The sequence below is a fragment of the Erythrolamprus reginae genome, chromosome 3 (assembly GCF_031021105.1).
Source record: "Erythrolamprus reginae isolate rEryReg1 chromosome 3, rEryReg1.hap1, whole genome shotgun sequence".
Lineage (NCBI taxonomy): Eukaryota > Metazoa > Chordata > Lepidosauria > Squamata > Dipsadidae > Erythrolamprus > Erythrolamprus reginae.
Window position 1 is genome coordinate 173,004,282 of NC_091952.1, and position 18,865 is coordinate 173,023,146.

The following is an 18,865-nucleotide window of genomic DNA, read 5'->3' on the forward strand; positions in this document are numbered from 1 at the left end:
GCGGTGGGTGGGAGGGGGAGGCGGGCTCCGAGGCTCAAGCCACTGACTCAGCTTGGGAGGGACAGGAGGGGCGACTCCAGACCCGGAGCCTAACCTCCCCCCCCAGCGCTTCACCTCACGCCGGGCCAGAGGGGTGGGGAGGCAGGTTCTGCCAACCGGCTATTCAGGATCCCAGCCAGCAGCTTCAAGCAGGCGGTGGGCAAGAGTGGGAGGCAGAGAGGGCTCTGACTTAGATGGACGGGAGCCGACGAAACGAGAGAGAACTAGGGGCAGAGATTTTCATTGGCTCCCAGCCATCGCCCGCTTGAAGCTGGCCACCAGGATCCTCAAAAGCCGGCCCGGCAGAACCTGCCTCCTGAACCTTCTTGCCCGGCGGGAAGTGAAGCGTTGGGGGGAGGTGTTAGGCAATGGCTGGGAGCCACCAAAATGAGAGAGAACTAGGGGCAGTGATTTTCGGCGGCTCCCGGCCATCGCCCGTTTGATGGAGCCTGACACCCCCCCTCTCCAGCGCTTCGCCTCCCCCAGACCAGAGGTGTTGGGGTTTGGGTTTGGTTCGGCAAACCTACCTGAACTCCGACGGCAAGTTCGTCCGAACCCGCCAAACCCGAACTTCAATGGGTTCGCCCAACACTACTTATGACCACTGCAACATCGCCATGATCAAGTGATCAGAATTTGGACTCTTGGCCAGGGCATGTTTTTATGATGGTTACAGTCTCCTGGGGTCATGTGATCACCTTTGTGACCTTCTGATAAGCAGTCAGTGGAGGGGGCAGATTCACTTAACAACCATTTATTTATTTATTTATTTATTTATTTATTTATTTATTTATTTACTTACTTACTTACTTACTTACTTACTTACTTACTTACTTACTTACTTATTTATTTATTAGATTTGTATGCCGTCCCTCTCCATAGACTCGGACTTAGTAACCCTGTTATTAACTTAACATCTGCAATTATTCACTTAACAACTATGGAAAGAAAGACTACAAAATGATACAACTCTCTTGCCCAACCACAGAAATTTTGGATTCAGTTGTGTTGACCACTTGTATGTTCACTATGGTGACTATCGGTAATTTTACCTTGGTGTTGTCATGTTTACAAAAGGATAAAAATCGTTATTTCTTACTGATTTAAGCTTTTTCTCCCCTAGAAGCAGCTAGTTAAAAACTTACAGAAGATGATAACCAGGTCATGATAAGATTTTACAATTCTAGTCATTCACTCTTTCTTCCCACTGGCGTTTTGAGAGTTTTGAGATATATTCTCTGAATATGGACATCTTCTGTGGTAAATGTATCAACAATAAATCTGTCTAATTTTAAAAAGCAGATGATGTATTTACTAACATCCTCTGCTTTTGGCACGAACTCCTGCCAAAAAGAAGTGTCTCCTTTGTCTAGTTTATTTTCTTTATTGGTTTACTTCCATCACTCTTTTTGCCCTTTCCTTTTTCTTTTTTCTATTTCCCATAAGAAAATATTCTAATGGCTCTTTAAAACAGCGCCCATTTTTTTGTTCTTCGGTGGAGGTCGATATCTAAGGTCATGTAAGTGAATGGTAAACAACCGTGTTATTTTTCTGTATTCAAAGCAAATATTAACAGAGTTTTGGCTAGATCATCTGTAATCAGAGAAGGAAGGGTTATTGTTAAGCTGTTAAGAGTTCTGGGAAGCTTGTATATATCCAGTAACATGAAATGACTGGATAAAATGTCCTTCCTGGCATCTTCTATAGCTAGTCTTCACCTTGAAGAAAATGGGAAGTATTTCAGTTTGCACTGTTAATTACTTAAGGATTTTTTAAAGATAGCTTCACATCTCTGAGCCATTTAAATAAAGATTACAGTATCTAAAAGGAAGCAATCTAAAAGCATTTCTTTGATTAAATATTTAACTCAAACAAATCTTCAGTTTAATCACAATTGCATTCAAGAAGATTTATATCAATATTTTTTAATCCTGGAAGCTCTTTCAGAACAATCAGTTCAGACTGAAAAGACATATTTAAGTATAGTTGCTTAATTATAATTCCTTCAGGACTTTCCAAACATCCTAGTCGTTTAGTAATGTTTTTAGGTTAAGCAGCAAAAGATAGATAGTCAATTCAATAGGAACTATTTTCAGTGTTCCCACGTCACAAGAGGATGGAGACAGAAAGGAAAGGAAATTAACTAGATTAAGGAGAAATATCAGGCAGAATTTGCTGCAATGGATTTCATGTAGTATCAGTGCCAACCAAACTAGATACCAACTCTGCCCCATCTTTCATTAAATGCCAGTAAAAACAATTGCTACTCCACTCGCAACAAATACCCTACGCCAGTGTTTCCCAACCTTGGCAACTTGAAGATATCTGGACTTCAACTCCCAGAATTCCCCAGCCAGCAAATGCTGGCTGGGGAATTCTGGGAGTTGAAGTCCAGAAATCTTCAAGTTGCCAAGGTTGGGAAATACTGCCCTACGCAACTAGTCTTATAATCTTAGGTTTAGAAAGCTTAGAACCACGTCGTCTTAAACACGACCTAAGCATAGCCCATAAAATCATCTGCTACAATGTTCTTCCTGTCAATGACTACTTCAGCTTCAATCACAACAACACATGGGCACACAACAGATACAAGCTTAAAGTAAACCGCTCTAAATTCGACTGCAGAAAATACAACTTTAGTAACCGAGTAGTTGATGCGTGGAACTCACTACCAGACTCATCATCACCTTATCCCCAAAACCTTACCCTTAGATTATCCACTGTTAACCTCTCCCGATTCCTAAGAGGTCGGTAAGGGGGCGTGCATAAGTGCACCACCGTGCCTTCTGTTCCCTGTCCTAATGTTTCTCTTTTACTAGTATCATGTTTATAAATATTATATCTTTGTATGCTACCAATACGTACGTGACAAAACGAACAAACAAATAAATAAATATTTTTGGAAGAATGGGGTGCCTAAGATCCTGCTATGAAAAATCTTCATTGCACAACTCGAGAAAACTGTTCAACCAAACCAGCACAATAAACAAATGCAACAAACTGCCCCATTATCCAAATGTCTTCAATGAACTGCTTAGAGAAAGTCTCTCAGACAAAATGGGCAGACAAGAATATAGACCAGAGCACGAGCATCTGATTCCTTTGTTGAGATAATATTTCTGTGGCACATCTGCTGGCTAGCAGGCATGTTCGCTGCTGCATCATGAGACAGTGTGGCTAAACCACAACAAACTGGATTTCCTAGATTTCTCCACAAAAGCTTCTTTCATGGCAAGAACAATTTAACCACAGTTTTCTTCATGAAGGAAATCCATCAACAGATATATGAGATTCTGCAGAGAGGGTTCAAGCCATGTGCAAAAGACGAGCAGTTTGACTCTAATCCTCTACACCAGGGGTCTCCAACATTGGCAACTTTAAGCCTGGCGGACTTCAACTCCCAGAATTCCCCAGTCTGTGTTGCTTTGCTGGCTGGGCAATTTTGCTTTGCTTTTCTGGCTGGGCAATTCTGGGAGTTGAAGTCTGCCAGGCTTAAAGTTGCCAAGGTTGGAGACGTCTGCTCTAGATCAGTGTTTCCCAACCTTGGCAACTTGAAGATATCTGGACTTTAACTCCCAGAATTCCCCAGCCAGCAAATGATTAAGGGACTAGAGACCAGGCCATACGGGGAAAAGTTGCTGGAACTAGGCATGGATAGTCTAGTAAAAGGAAGGGCTAGGGGGGACATTATAGCTGTATACAGGTACTTAAAGGGTTGCCACGGAGGGGAGAGGGTCACACTATTTTCCAGGGCCAGACGAGAAACAACGGTTGGAAGCTGACCAAGGAAAGATTCAACCTGGAGATAAGGAAGAACTTCCTGACGGTGGGAGCGATCAACCAGTGGAACAGCCTGCCAGCGGAGGTTGTCAACTCCCCAACTTTGGATATTTTCAAGAGGGGATTGGACTGCCATTTGGCTGGGGTGCCGTAGGGTTTCCTGCTTAAGTAGGGGTTGGACTCGATGATCTGCAAGGTCCCTTTCAACTCTATAAATCAAGAAATCAAGAAATCAAGAAATCAAGAAATCAATAAATAAATACATAAATACATAAACAAACAAACAAACAAACATCTATGTTGGCCGGTTCGCTCAGGGTCACACCATGAGCGCAGCAATCAAAAAATAGCTTCTGCTCATGTGCAGAAGCAAAATCCAAGATGGCGGCAGCCACAGAGACACTGACAGAACCGACTCGGTGACCTCATCACCAAACTACGGTACTAATGGTTCTAAAGAACCGGTTAGAACTGGTAGGAACCCACCGCTGATGTTGAACATAAAATCAATAGCATACACAAAATTGACCAAGAAATATCACATAGAACAGCAGCATGGCTCAGCTTTCAATGTGTAAAAACAATACTCTAACACAGTGTTTCCCAACCTTGGCAACTTGAAGATATTTGGACTTCAACTCCCAGAATTCCCCAGCCAGCAAATGCTGGCTGGGGAATTCTGGGAGTTGAAGTCCAAATATCTTCAAGTCGCCAAGGTTGGGAAACAATGCTCTAACAAACAGGCAGTGCCAGGCTAAGAGTAAGAACTTTCAACACCAATGTTTTTCTCACCATAATGTGAAGGATGTGAAACAGAAAAGCTTGGGGGGGGGAGGTGTTATACAGTGTGCAATAGAAAGATGATCTCACTGTAGAGATCAGTTCAGAAATAAGGAAATTCAGCTCAGCAACGGACTACCTTCAAAGATATCATAAAAGCAGCATTAAAATCTAATCTAAGTAGGAAGGACGCATTGTACATTGACCTCACAATAGATATACCTGGTGGCAGGGTGGATTTGATTTAAATCAAATTAATTTAAATAATGATTTAAATCACTAGTAAAAAGGCTTCATTTAAATCAACTCGATTCAATTCATAATTTTAAAGAGCACCTGTCATTTATCTGTCCGTCCGTCCGTCCGTCCGTCCGTCCGTCCGTCCGTCCGTCCGTCCGTCCGTCCGTCCATCCATCCATCCATCCATCCATCCATCCATCCATCCATCCATCCATCCATCCATCCATGTATTTCTTTCCCTACTCCCAAAGCAATCTTTACAAGATGCCTGTGAACCAGGCAACTACCCCACACACTTTTGAAAAGCCTGATCTGTTTTCATTATTTAGAAAGATTATTTGGAACATTGTTTTATTAATTACTACAAAGTAACAGACTCCATTTCAGTTATTTGGGCAGAGTGAAAAGCCAGAGTTAATTTCCAACCTTTCACTTATAAATTCTTCTACCCAAATGCATCTCTACTTTATTTTACTAAAAAGACATTATTTTCAACCTCCCAATTCCTTATTTCCCAACCTGTCACTTTCTGGCATTGCAACAACCAGTCTCCAGGAAGAAGGGCCCTACAGTCTGGAAATGTGCTGACCTGAGGTTACATCCTACTTAGAGAGTATCAAGTTGGAAAAGGCCAGTCTTAACTTTTAAAATATTTGAAGTTACTGTATTTGAAAATATTTGAAGTGATTTTTTGATGGCTAGGATCACCAAGCCATTAAAGACTTGCAATTACAGTTTTCATGTGTTTACAGGGCACAAATGCAAGATGTTCATCACTAATATAAATGACAGCTCTTCGAATATATGAAGACAGCTGACATCTCACAGGTCATCAGTCCTAATTCCAGACTAAACATTCCTAATTCCTCCAATCTTCCTCATGGACTTGGTCTGCAGGTGCCAAATGATTCAAAGGCTCCTCTGTCCAGATGTAGCACCTTACTGGAGGAAATTATCTAATGTATTTTTTGCAGTATAAGATACACCGGAGTATAAGATGTACCTTATTTTTTGGGGAGAAAAATAGGGAAAAGAATCTGCTTACCAGGTATTCATCTAGCTAGTGTTCTTAGCCAGTACATTATTTTATCCCCTGGTTAGGGCTTTAAAAAAAATTATTTGGAGAGAGTAACAATGAAAAAGTTTGCAAGTGGGTAAGAGCTGGGAACATCGATAGCACTGGTTAGGGCTGGAAAAAACATTTGGAGCAAGCTAGACCAATGGGGGGCAAAACCTGCAAAGACTTAGGGCTTGGAAAACATTCTTCGCAGAGTAACAATGAAGGAGCTTGCGAGCCGGTAAGAGCTGGGAACATTGTTAGTACCTAGTTAGGGCTGGAAAAAACATTCATAGCAAGTAAAGCAATTTAAAAAAAACTACAAAGACAGGTTTGAAAAACATTCTTCACAGAGAGTAACAATGAAAGCGGGTAAGAGCTGGGGACATCATTAGCACATGGTTAGGGCTGGAAAGAAACTTATTTGGTGCAAGTTAGAGCAATGAAAAAAATATGCAAAGACTTAGGGCTTGGAAAACATTCTTTGCAGAGAGAAACAATAAAATAACCTGCAAGGTAAGAGCTGGGAAGATCGTTAGCAGCTAGTTAGGGCTGGGGGAAAAAAATCTACATTCAGAGCATAAGACGCACCAAAATTATCAGCCTATTTTAGGAAGGAAAATACTCCGAAAAATACAGTTAGTTATCCTAACACAGAGGTAGGCAAAGTTGGCTCTTCTATGACATGTGGACTTCAATTCCCACAATCCCTAAGCTAGCATGGTTGGCTCAGGAATTCTGGGAGTTGAAGTCCATAAGTCATAGAAGAGCCAACTTTGCCTACCCCTGTCCTAACCTATTTATAGAATAGTCAACCCAGAAGTTTTTGAGATGTAGAAACATCTCAAAATATAATACCTTTGCATGCATAAATCTGAGATGGGGAAATATGTTGCAGGCTATAGTATAGCAGGAACCAAGCCTTTATCTTTTTATAAGCATATAAACAGCTATCAGACATTGCTTTTATTGAAACTGGGACTTTTCTGCAGTAGCACCCAAACTTTGATTCATACTCTCCAGAGAAGCTTTAGTTAGCATCAGCTTCATTGCTGAATCTGCTTGTGCCTTCGAAACAAAATTCTCATCTCTTTATTTTATAGCTTTGTTGCCATGGATATGTGAAAAGAGGAGGGTAATTTTGTCATACATCCATGTCATTACTCATATCACTAATCATACTATTAACTCTTATTTTTCCCCGTCTACCTTTTATCCATACCTAACCCCTTTTTCTTTCTTGTTAGGGTTCCTAACATTTTATGATGCCAGGAACCTTTAAAATAACAAATTGTGTGAGAACAATCATCTCCATGAATAATACAGAATGTAGTATTAGGACCTCCAGAAAAAATACATGACGTTGATCTCCTTCAAATAGAAACATAGAAACATAGAAGACTGGTGGCAGAAAAAGACCTCATGGTCCATCTAGTCTGCCCTTATACTATTTCCTGTATTTTATCTTACAATGGATATATGTTTATCCCAGGCATGTTTAAATTCAGTTACTGTGGATTTACCAACCACGCCTGCTGGAAGTTTGTTCCAAGGATCTACTACTCTTTCAGTGAAATAATATTTTCTCACGTTGCTTTTGATCTTTCCCCCAACTAACTTCAGATTGTGTCTCCTTGTTCTTGCATTCATTTTCCTATTAAAAACACTTCCTCCTGAACCTTATTTAACCCTTTAACATATTTAAATGTTTCGATCATGTCCCCCCTTTTCCTTCTGTCCTCCAGACTATACAGCTTGAGTTCATTAAGTCTTTCCTGATACTTTTTATGCTTAAGACCTTCCACCATTCTTGTAGCCTGTCTTTGGACCCGTTCAATTTTGTCAATATCTTTTTGTAGGTGAGGTCTCCAGAACTGAACACAGTATTCCAAATGTGGTCTCACCAGCGCTCTATATAAGGGGATCACAATCTCCCTTTTCCTGCTTGTTATACCTCTAGCTATGCAGCCAAGCATCCTACTTGCTTTTCCTACCACCCGACCACACTGCTCACCTATTTTGAGACTGTCAGAAATCACTACCCCTAAATCCTTCTCTTCTGAAGTTTTTGCTAACACAGAACTGCCAATACAATACTCAGATTGAGGATTCCTTTTCCCCAAGTGCCTTATTTTACATTTGGAAACATTAAACTTCAGTTTCCATTGCTTTGACCATTTATCTAGTAAAGCTAAATCATTTACCATATTACAGACCCCTCCAGGAATATCAACCCTATTGCACACTTTAGAGTCATTTGTCACAAAATCTATTCTTGATTCATGATCTACAGTTTAAAAACCACAGATCTAGCCCCTTGATTACTGCCAAGAACTGATGCAGAGAATCTAGATCTAAATCTATGTGTACATAACTACTTTATTAATTTCATAGATTTGATTCAAAAATATTTCTGACTCATCGAATCAATGCTTCAATATTTAACACACAAGTATAATCAAGATAGCCTCTGTTTAAGACACAGGAGGTGTATACATACACTGGAAGGAATGTTCATTAAGCTTGACAGCTACCTCTGGGTCAGTGTTCCCTCTAATTTTTTTGGGGGGTGGGCGGAAAAGTATAGTGTCTGAGCGGCAGTCCCTTCGGGACTGGGCGGCACAGAAATAATAAATAAACAAACAAACAAACAAACAAAAAACCCACCCTGTTTTGCCTCAGAGAATTTCAAAATAAAATACTGTACTGTGTGTCTATAACAGTGAGCTCATAATAGGGCAACTCCATCAATATCAAAATGCCACTTAAATAGTTGAGCTAGTTTCAAACTAGATTTTGATTTTCTTTCTCTCTTCCTTACTCCCATTCTTTTTCTTTCTCTTTTCCTTCCTCTCTTTTTTCTATCTGTTTCTCTCTCTTCCTCTCTTCCTCTCTCTCTCCTTCCCTCTCACTCTTTCCCTCTCAGCTTCTGGGCAGGTTTGGAAAACTCTGAGTTGATGATGATTTTTAAGTGAGCGATTGCTCACTGCTCAGCTTAGAGGGAACTATGCTCTGGGTAACCATTTATTATTATGCATTGCATATCCCATAATAGTATAGCCCCCAAGATTGTAATTCCTACACATTCTCTTGTTTTTCAGTGGCTATAAAGCAGCGGAGGCAAAACTGAAGCCGGTTGCCATTTCACATTACTTATTGATTGAGCAAACTAATTTACTAAGATAGCCTACCCTTTTGACATTCTGTCAGTCCGAGTAATATAAATTGGTTCATAGCATAGTAACTGATGGAACTTCCCTGACCACAAAGCTTTGGCACTGAAAAGGCAGAAGGATGCTTTCAACCCAGATATTTGAGTGCATAGCCTTTCAACAGGGCCTTGACATGTCAACCCACACCAATCAGCAGCATTACCGAGTTCCAAGGTCTAATTTCTAACTTGCCAGTTTTGTTTCTATATTTAAAAATACAGTGTTCCCTCGATTTTCGCGGGTTCGAACTTCGAGAAGTCTATACCACGGTTTTTAAAAAATATTAATTAAAAAATACTTCGCGGGTTTCCCCCCCTATACCATGGTTTTTCCCGCCCGGTGACGTCATATGTCATCGCCAAACTTTTGTCTGCCTTTAATAAATATTTAATAAACATGGTGAGTAATAATCTAAGTGGTTGGCAAGGGAATGGGAAATTGCAATTTAGGAGTTTAAGGAATTAAGGGAAGGCTTGTGATACTGTTCATAGCCAAAAATAGTGTATTTACTTCCGCATCTCTACTTCGTGGAAGTTTGACTTTCGCGGGCGGTCTCGGAATGCATCCCCCACGAAAATCAAGGGAACACTGTACATGCAAGATTGCATTGGAGAGGGTTTTTTTTTGAAGCCTAATAATCAGTGAAATGGGGCGTACATCAAATTGTCATTTGCATTATGGCAAAATGCAATAATCAGGAATCCAAGAGAGTTTATGATCATTTATGTATGGTTTATGTATGGTCTGTTGAGCTGTGTGATTGTTTTTTAATAAGGGTTTCTTAATGTGTTCTGTTTTTTAATATTGGATTTGTAGACTGTACTGTTGTTGGAAGCCGCTCCGAGTCTTCGGAGAGGGGTGGCATACAAATCTAATAAATGAATGAATGAATGAATGAATGAATGAATGAATGAATGAACAAACAAACAAACAAACAAACAAACAAACAAATAAACTAAAAATATTAATATTGCTTTTGATGGGAGGCTGGTCCTGGGCAGAATGAGTGAAGAACGTTGATAGTGTATGCCAAGGGTGTATATTCCTGACCCTAGCTCACCCTAGGTGTGAAGGGCATCCCAACTGCCCAGTTAAAGCAAGCAGGCTCCTGTATTGGGAAGCAGAAGTAAAGGAAGATGCTGGAGGCAGATGGTCAATTAGACCAAGTGACAAAGACATCAATTCAGAATCATGGATAAAGTCTCTTTATGTGATTGCAAGGAGTTGAAAAACTACTTTAATATATATATATATATATATATATATATATATATATATATATATATATATATATATATATCCTAGTCTCCCTTAATTTTCAAATTCAGCTTAAACATGTGACATATATATATATATATATATATATATATATATATATATATATATATATATTGATTTTTTAGCAAGTTTAATATACACACAACATAAAACAGTGCATAGTGAAAAATGCCCACCACCGCGATACACACACAGATACCCCACCACCAAATCGGAAGTGTTTCTTATATAACCCACTGTAAACCAAGAGCAAATTATCTATTTAGATATTATAGAGTGATTCCAATTTATTTCTTATAGCTTGGTCTCGGATTCTACTCATCATATATCTTCTTACTTTGTCCCACCGTCCCATCAGTTGTCTCAATTCAGTTCCATTATCCAAATTTATCCTTTTATCCATCATTTCAAACTGAATATGGTCCACCATGTACCTGTACCAATTTTGCATTGTCCATTTTGTCGCATCCTTTCAACCCAAAACTATTACCGCCTGAGCGCTTTCTATTGCTGCTTGTTTTATTTCTCTAAATTCTCCCATCGCATTGCTTTTAACTAATACTGCCATTTCCTTAGTGATTGTCTATTGTATATTTAACATTCTATTTATGTCCTCTTGCACTTTTTGCCAAAATTCCTGCACTATGGGGCATTCCCAAATCATATGCATAAACATTCCTTTATCTTGACAGCCGTGCCAACAATTACCCCTGACCTTCTGCTGAAAGGGTGCGAGTTGAACGGGAGTATAATACCACTTATGTAATATTTTCCTTCTCATTTCCCTAATTCTTGTATTCTTAATTTTCCTTATATTTTCTACTGTATTTTCCATCTCTTGTACCTCTACTTGAAAAACTACTTGATGGCATATAATTAATTAATCAATCAATCAATTAATTAATTAATTAATCAATCAGGATATATGGTAGCCCAATACCATAGAACAGCACTCACTAGAGCAAGATTTGAGCAGTTAGATTCTATGGTCAAATATGAACGATTCCACCAAGTACCATATTTTGAGAGAACATGCATTTGCGGTGCACCAGAAATAGAAGACATTGCACATGTGCTACTCAATTGTAAACTATACTCCTCAGTAAGACCTTAGTATTTACAGCCCCTACTTGACAAAATCATACACTGGGACTGTAATAAACAATTATCATATTTTCTTCAGGGTACAAATATATATGTAGTTTCTAGAACCGCTACTTTTATAGTCAGGGCTGTTCAGATGAGAATACGTTTTATAGAACATATTGGAGTGGCATGCAAAGGAGATGAACTCACTTAAGAATATTTTATATCAGTATGTTAGATTTGTTTAATATAATCCTTTGCACGAGTTATATTCTCATGTTTTACTACTCGATTTTAGCATATTATACTGCATTTTAACTTATTATTTATTCAAATTCCCTCTATTTTAGCCAATTTTATGGTATTTTAACCAGTCACAATTTTATGACGACCGATGTGGTCCTTTTCCTCGCTTTGATATGGTCGATTGACTAATCAAATAAAGTTGATATTGATTGATTGATATACGGTAGCCAGTATCCATCTGCATATCTTCTCCCAGGAAATCCCAGGAACATCGTAGTCCTTTATTCTTTATGGAACCATCTCAAAAAGGAAATGTACTTTTTGCAAAATGTTTCTTCCTAGTCTGAATAAAGGAATGCTGGAAGTGAAAAGATTAAAAACCTCCCCAAATGCCAATGAATTCTTGGTCCATTCCATATAATCCAGTGTCTGGTAGTAAATACAGAACGGCATTTTCAGTGTTCTGGGGCTTTTAACAGCAACAAAATTTACCATTTATGGTGAATATAATTTTAATAAGAAGCTCGGAAGAATATTTCAAGACAATAAAAATAACACAGAGATATAAAGGCAGCTGTACAAAAGCCATCCATCTTATCCACTGCAGCGGACAAGAGAAAAGTGCCATCACAAAGCAATTACCATAAACTACTGGTTCTTAAAAATATAAAAATATAGTACTTTTTACTGAGAATGAATAGCAGCACTGATAAGGATGAAAGGTTCTTCCGAAGATTTTCTACATTCAGCATTTATATTTTGAATAGGCCTACAGTAAACAATTCCAATGCTGGAAATATTTTGGAAACCTATTGAAAAATGCCCAATTCAAGACTCAGCTTGGCATAGGCAGTGAACTATGCTCATTATCTGAATATATTTCATGATTCTGACCACAGGAACGGAGGCAAACACAGCTTCATATCCAATTACTCAAGTCTTGCTTGGATTCAGGAGTATTCAAAGGAAAGGTAAAAAAAGAAAGTGGCCCAAAAAGTCCTATCCTTTTTTTATGAGCATTGTGACCTTTTTCTGCTCTCCTTTTTGAGTCTGTCCTATAGGATTAAAAACCATGTTGCAATTCTATCTACTGTAATAGAGAATAGTGATGGGTGAACCGAACCCGCACAATTCGGGTCCGTACCGAATTTTGCGGTGTTCGGTATGCCGAACACGAACCCAAAATTTTATGAAACTTGGGGCAAAGTTTGGGGTCGTGTTTGGCGTTCGGAGCTTTGACGTCACCGGCAGGTTGCTAAGGACGCCAAGGTGATCACTTCCTGGATTCCATGGAATCCAGGAAGTGATCACCTTGGCATCCTCAGCAACCTGTCGGTATACGTAATGTCAAAGCTCCGCACCCGGAATCTCTTGGTGGGATTCCCCGTTCGGGTTCAGGTTCGGCCAAATTTTGCGTAAAATTCGTCCGAACTTGCCGAACCCAAACACCGTTGGGTTCGCCCATCACTAATAGAGAACTAAAAAGCTAGAGACTACTTTAACAAAACAAATATATAGGACAGAAGCATCACAGATTCACAAAATGTTATTTAGAATTGCTGATCTGCCCTATTGTCCATTTTGGACTCAATCAATAATAATAAAAAAGGTTTCCTTCAATTTATTTATTAGATTTGTATGCCGCCCCTCTCCGGAGACTCGGAGCGGCTCAATATTAGATGGTTTGATTGCTTTAATTATAGCTTCTATTTTGCATCACATGTTTTACATTTAAAGAAGTGCCCTTAACTTATCTTAACATTTTACAGGTCTGCCTTAAGCAGCGGCAGAAGTCACATTGTCCTTAGGTCATAGTTTGTCAAATTAGCTAAAACTGGATAGTTTTCAATAACTGTGAAGTCCTTGGTATTCTCTGAGCTTGCTTGTGGATATTTTGTTATCTGACTTGCTTACAGAACATAAAATAACAAGAGTTGGAAGGGATTTGTTTGCTTATTTATTCTTTTTTCCCCCAATGCCGCCCTTCTCCTTGGACTCAGGGCGGCTTATAACATGTTAGCAATAGCACTTTTTAACAGAGCCACCATATCACCCCCACAATCTGAGTCCTCATTTTACCCACATCGGAAGGATGGAAGGCTGAGTCAACCCGGTGATGAGATTTGAACCGCTGACCTGCAAATCAGCTTTTTAGTGGCCTGCAGTACTGCACTCTATCCACTGTGCCACCTCGGATCTTGGAATTATTCTAATCCAACCCCCTGCTTAGGCAGGAGACCTTATAAACATTGCAGATAAATGGCTGCCCAATCTCTTCTTAAAATTCACCAGTGATGGAGCACCCACAACTTCTGGAGGAAAGTCATACCATTGATTAATTATACTCATCGTTAGGAATTGTCTCCATAGATCTAGGTTGGAGCTCTCCTTGATCTGTACACTATGTATTGCTTTGTCCTCAGGTGCTTTGGAGAATAGATTGACCCTCTCCTTCTCTGTGACCTTCAAATATTGAAAGACTTGTATCATGTCTCCCCTAATCCACCTCTTCATTAGACACTAGACAAACCCAGTTCCTGCAGCTGTTCATCATGTTTTAGCCTCCAGGACACTAATCATCTTTGTTGCTCTTCTTTGCATTCTTTTTAGGATCTTGACATCTTTTAGGTGGTAACCAAAATTGGATCCAGTATCCTTAATTGAGAAGGGATCCAACCTAAGGCTACCTATGTGTACCAACCAGGAACTTGAAAATATACAGTAACAATAAACCTTGGTTCACAGCCAAACTCAAGCAGTTACGTCATTCCAAAGAGGAAGCCTACAGAAAAGGTGATAGAATGCTGTACAATCAGGCCAGAAATATATTAACAAGGGAGATCAGAGCAGCAAAAAGGAACTACTCTGAAAAGCTAAAGAATCAATTCTCAACAAATGAACCAGCAAACATGTGGAAAACTCTCAAAAACATCACCTGTTACAGCAAACCACCTTTCCAGGCTGAAGGAGATCAGCAATTGGCAGATGACCTGAATGTGTTCTACTGCAGGTTTGAAAAGAAACCTCAACCACTTATGTGCACAACCTCCATCCCAGACACACCAACAACAGCTAAATCTTCTACAATTGAACCCATCCCATTGTGTTTACAACCCCTAGTGATCACAGAAAAGGAAGTGAAAGATCTATTTCTCAGACAGAAGCCTGGAAAAGCACCAGGCCCAGATAAGATAACTCCTTCTTGCTTAAAAGTCTGTGCTGACCAATTGGCCCCCATCTTCACCCAAATCTTCAACAAATCACTAGAGTTGTGCTATGTTCCTTCCTGCTTCAAACGCTCGACTATCATCCCAGTGCCAAAGAAGCCCTCCATCAAGGAACTGAATGACTACAGACCAGTTGCTCTAACATCTGTAGTTATGAAAACCTTTGAAAGGCTAGTGATGTTGCATTTGAAAGCCATCACGGATCCACTGTTAGACCCCCTGCAATTTGCATACCGAGCAAATAGATCAACAGATGATGCTATTAATTTGGCTCTACACTACATCCTTCAACATCTTGAATCTCCAATGACCTACGCCAGGGTCCTCTTTGTGGACTTCAGTTCAGCATTCAATACCATCATACCGGACATTCTCTTAACCAAACTAAATCAGCTAGCGGTACCTGAACACACTTGTAAGTGGATCACAAGCTTCCTAACAGACAGGAAGCAGCAGGTGAAGCTAGGAAAAATCACATCAGATATATGTACAATTAGCACAGGTGCCCCCCAAGGCTGTGTACTTTCACCACTTCTCTTCTCTTTATACACTAATTTTTTTTTTTTTTTTTTTTTTATTATTAAAATATAAACATATACATCGATATATACAATATATGATACAAGTTACAATGCGGGGCATATCATATATAAAGAAAAAGGATAACAAAAAAAAGAACAAAAAACAAAAAACAAGCAGAACAAACAAAAACAAAACTAATAACAGTATCGGCGAATAAGCAGGGGAGTTGAATTGAAAACGAAAATTAGATCTAGATATTTTTGCTCAGTTAACATATTTCAAATAAGTTATCCAAAAGTGTTAGAAGCCAGCGTTGTATTTACATATATTGTTAGAAAGTTCGCAAAAAATAGAGATAGGTTTAGGTAGTTAAATACATATACAATCTCATGTAATAATATTAGATAATGAAATACGTTATACCGGATTTGTGACAGTTCATGGTTTGGTTTTTTTTTTTTTTTTTTGGTTTTAAACCTTCTTAAAGCCTATTGGTCTCTCTGATATTTTCTAGCCATTTATATAGAGGGTCCCAACAACTGTTAAATGTATCTAGCGGTTCGTTCCTGACTAATAGGGTCAGTTTCGACATTTCTGCGCAGTACATTATTTTCCTAAGTATTGCTTCTTTTGGGGGAAGATCTTCATTTTTCCACCACTGCGCATATGTTAGTCTTGCTGCGGTAGTTAAGTGGATGATAAGATGAGCTTGTGGTTTTGACAGTTTTTGCCTAATTATACCTAGTAGAAAACATTCAGGGGTTTTGTCGAACGTCAAATTTAATATTTCTTCAATCCATTTTCCAATCATCTCCCAATAGATATATGTACAATTAGCACAGGTGCCCCCCAAGGCTGTGTACTTTCACCACTTCTCTTCTCTTTATACACTAATGACTGCATCTCATACGATCCATCTGTTAAACTACTGAAGTTTGCAGATGATACAACAGTGATTGGACTCATTCGAGACAATGATGAATCTGCATACAGACGGGAAGTTGAACAACTATCCTTGTGGTGTGACCAGAACAATCTAGAACTGAACACACTCAAAACTGTAGAAATGGTGGTAGACTTTAAGAGAAACCCTTCCACCCTTCCACCTCTCACAATACTAGACAACACAGTATCAACTGTAGAGACCTTCAAATTTCTAGGTTCTATCATATCTCAAGACCTAAAATGGTCACCTAACATCAAAAACATCATCAAAAAAGCACAACAAAGAATGTTCTTTCTGCGCCAGCTCAGGAAGCTCAAACTGCCCAAGGAGCTGCTGATTCAGTTCTATAGAGGAATCATTGAGTCTGTCATCTGCACCTCTATAACTGTCTGGTTTGGTGCTGCAACCCAACAGGACCGACACAGACTTCAGAGGATAATCAGAATTGCAGAAAAAACAATTGCTGCCAATCTGCCTTCCATTGAGGACCTGTATACTGCACGAGTCAAAAAGAGGGCGGGTAAAATATTTACTGACCCCTCACATCCTGGACACAAATTGTTTCAACTCCTACCCTCAAAACGTCGCTACAGAGCACTGCACACCAAGACAACTAGACACAAGAACAGTTTTTTCCCGAACGCTATCACTCTACTAAACAAATAATTCCCTCAACACTGTCAGACTTTCTACTAAATCTGCACTTCTATTCTACTAGTTTTCCTCATCATTCCTATCACCCATTTCCTCCCATGTTGACTGTATGACTGTAACTTGTTGCGTATATCCTAAGATTTTTATTAATATTGCTTCTTCATTGCTTATTTGACCCCTATGACAATCATTAAGTGTTGTACCACATGATTCTTGACAAATGTATATTTTATTTTATGTACGTTGAGAGCATATGCACCAAGACAAATTCCTTGTGTGTCCAATCACACTTGGCCAATAAAATTCTATTCTATTCTATTCTATTCTACCTACTAGAACAAGAACATACAGTGAAAATTTATCTTTGCCCCACGATTGTCTAGAAGCTATAAGTCAAGACAATGGTTTGCTGTTGCAACACTTTGCAAATCAGCCATCAAACAATTGTGATTGTTCCAAAGGAAACATTTACGTAGGAGAAAGAGGGAAAGGAGCACAAAGGAAGAATAATTGGGTGAGAAGCAATTGTGCCAAGGACAGAACATGGAATGAAACAAAGAGTTTGGATGAAACTTAACAGTGGTTCATGCTCCTCGGTTGAGCACTATTCCTGGCTGCCTGCAGGCCTTGCTAATTTCGAATAACCTGGCCTGTACTGATTCAGCCCTTCCCCAGTTTCCTCCGAGGCCAATTGAGCTGCCCTCTCACTCGCTGTCAGTTCTTGTTCCAGCTCATCTTCCGCCACCATAGAGTCAGACTCCAACAAGGCATGACTATATAAGGTCCCACAGAGTTGGCCTTCTCCGGGTCCCATCGGCTGGTGGGCCGCAGGGGGAAGAGCCTTCTCTGTGGCGGCCCCAGCCCTCTGGAATCAACTCCCCCCAGATATTAGAACTGCCCCCACCCTCCTTGCCTTTCGTAAGTAACTAAAGACCCATCGCCAGGCATGGGGGAACTAAGATACTCCCAGGCTTATATAGTTTACGCATGGTATGATTGTATTGTATGGTTTTAATGTTGGGTTTTTAAGATGTTTTTAATATTAGATTTGTTATACTGTTATTATTTTGTTGTGAGCCACTCCGAGTCTACGGAGATGGGCGGCATACAAATCTAATCAATAATAATAATAATAATAATAATAATAATAATAGTTGTTGTTGTTGTTGCTGCTGTGTCCAGAGGACAGTTAGGCCTTGTACCCGCCCCATATTCCTTGGGCGGGAAAATACTGAAAGGTGATTCGATGGCTGAGCCTGGCAGCTAGGGGTGCCAGGAACGGCCATGTTGTTGTCTTGTTTCGTTCTGTAAATCGTTACCTTCTGTTCTAATAAAAAAGAACCGTTACTTACTACAAGTCTGCAGTCCTTCATAATTGCAAGGATCTAACAACAACAACAACAACAACAATTATTATTATTACTACTATTATTATTTTGTGTCTAACTTAATTGTGCTTTTTCGGTAAGCAATTACGTTGTTAAGGCTAGGTAAGATAAAGTACAATATTATTATTATTAGTATTACTATTATTATATTATATTGTATTATTATTATTATTATTATTATTATTATTATTATTATTTTGTGAGTCTACGGAGAGGGGCAGCATACAAATCTAATAAATAAAATAAATAAAATAATAAATAAATAATATCCCTATTCCAGGGGTGAAATGCTCCTGGTTCACTTGTGCCTATCGGTCATTGGAGAGCTGGTTGTGATGGGAGCGCATCATTCCCCCACCTGCCCAGATGCCACCATTTGGGTTCTTTTACTCTCTGCCGATGTGCAAAGC

General features: G+C 39.4%; 1 protein-coding gene across 2 annotated transcripts in view; it reads right to left on the reverse strand.

Moving 5' to 3' along the window:
• The window catches only part of SLC22A23 (solute carrier family 22 member 23), a 137,198-nt gene that overhangs the window by 96,211 nt on the left and 22,122 nt on the right, over positions 1-18,865 (reverse strand). The window lies entirely within an intron of this gene.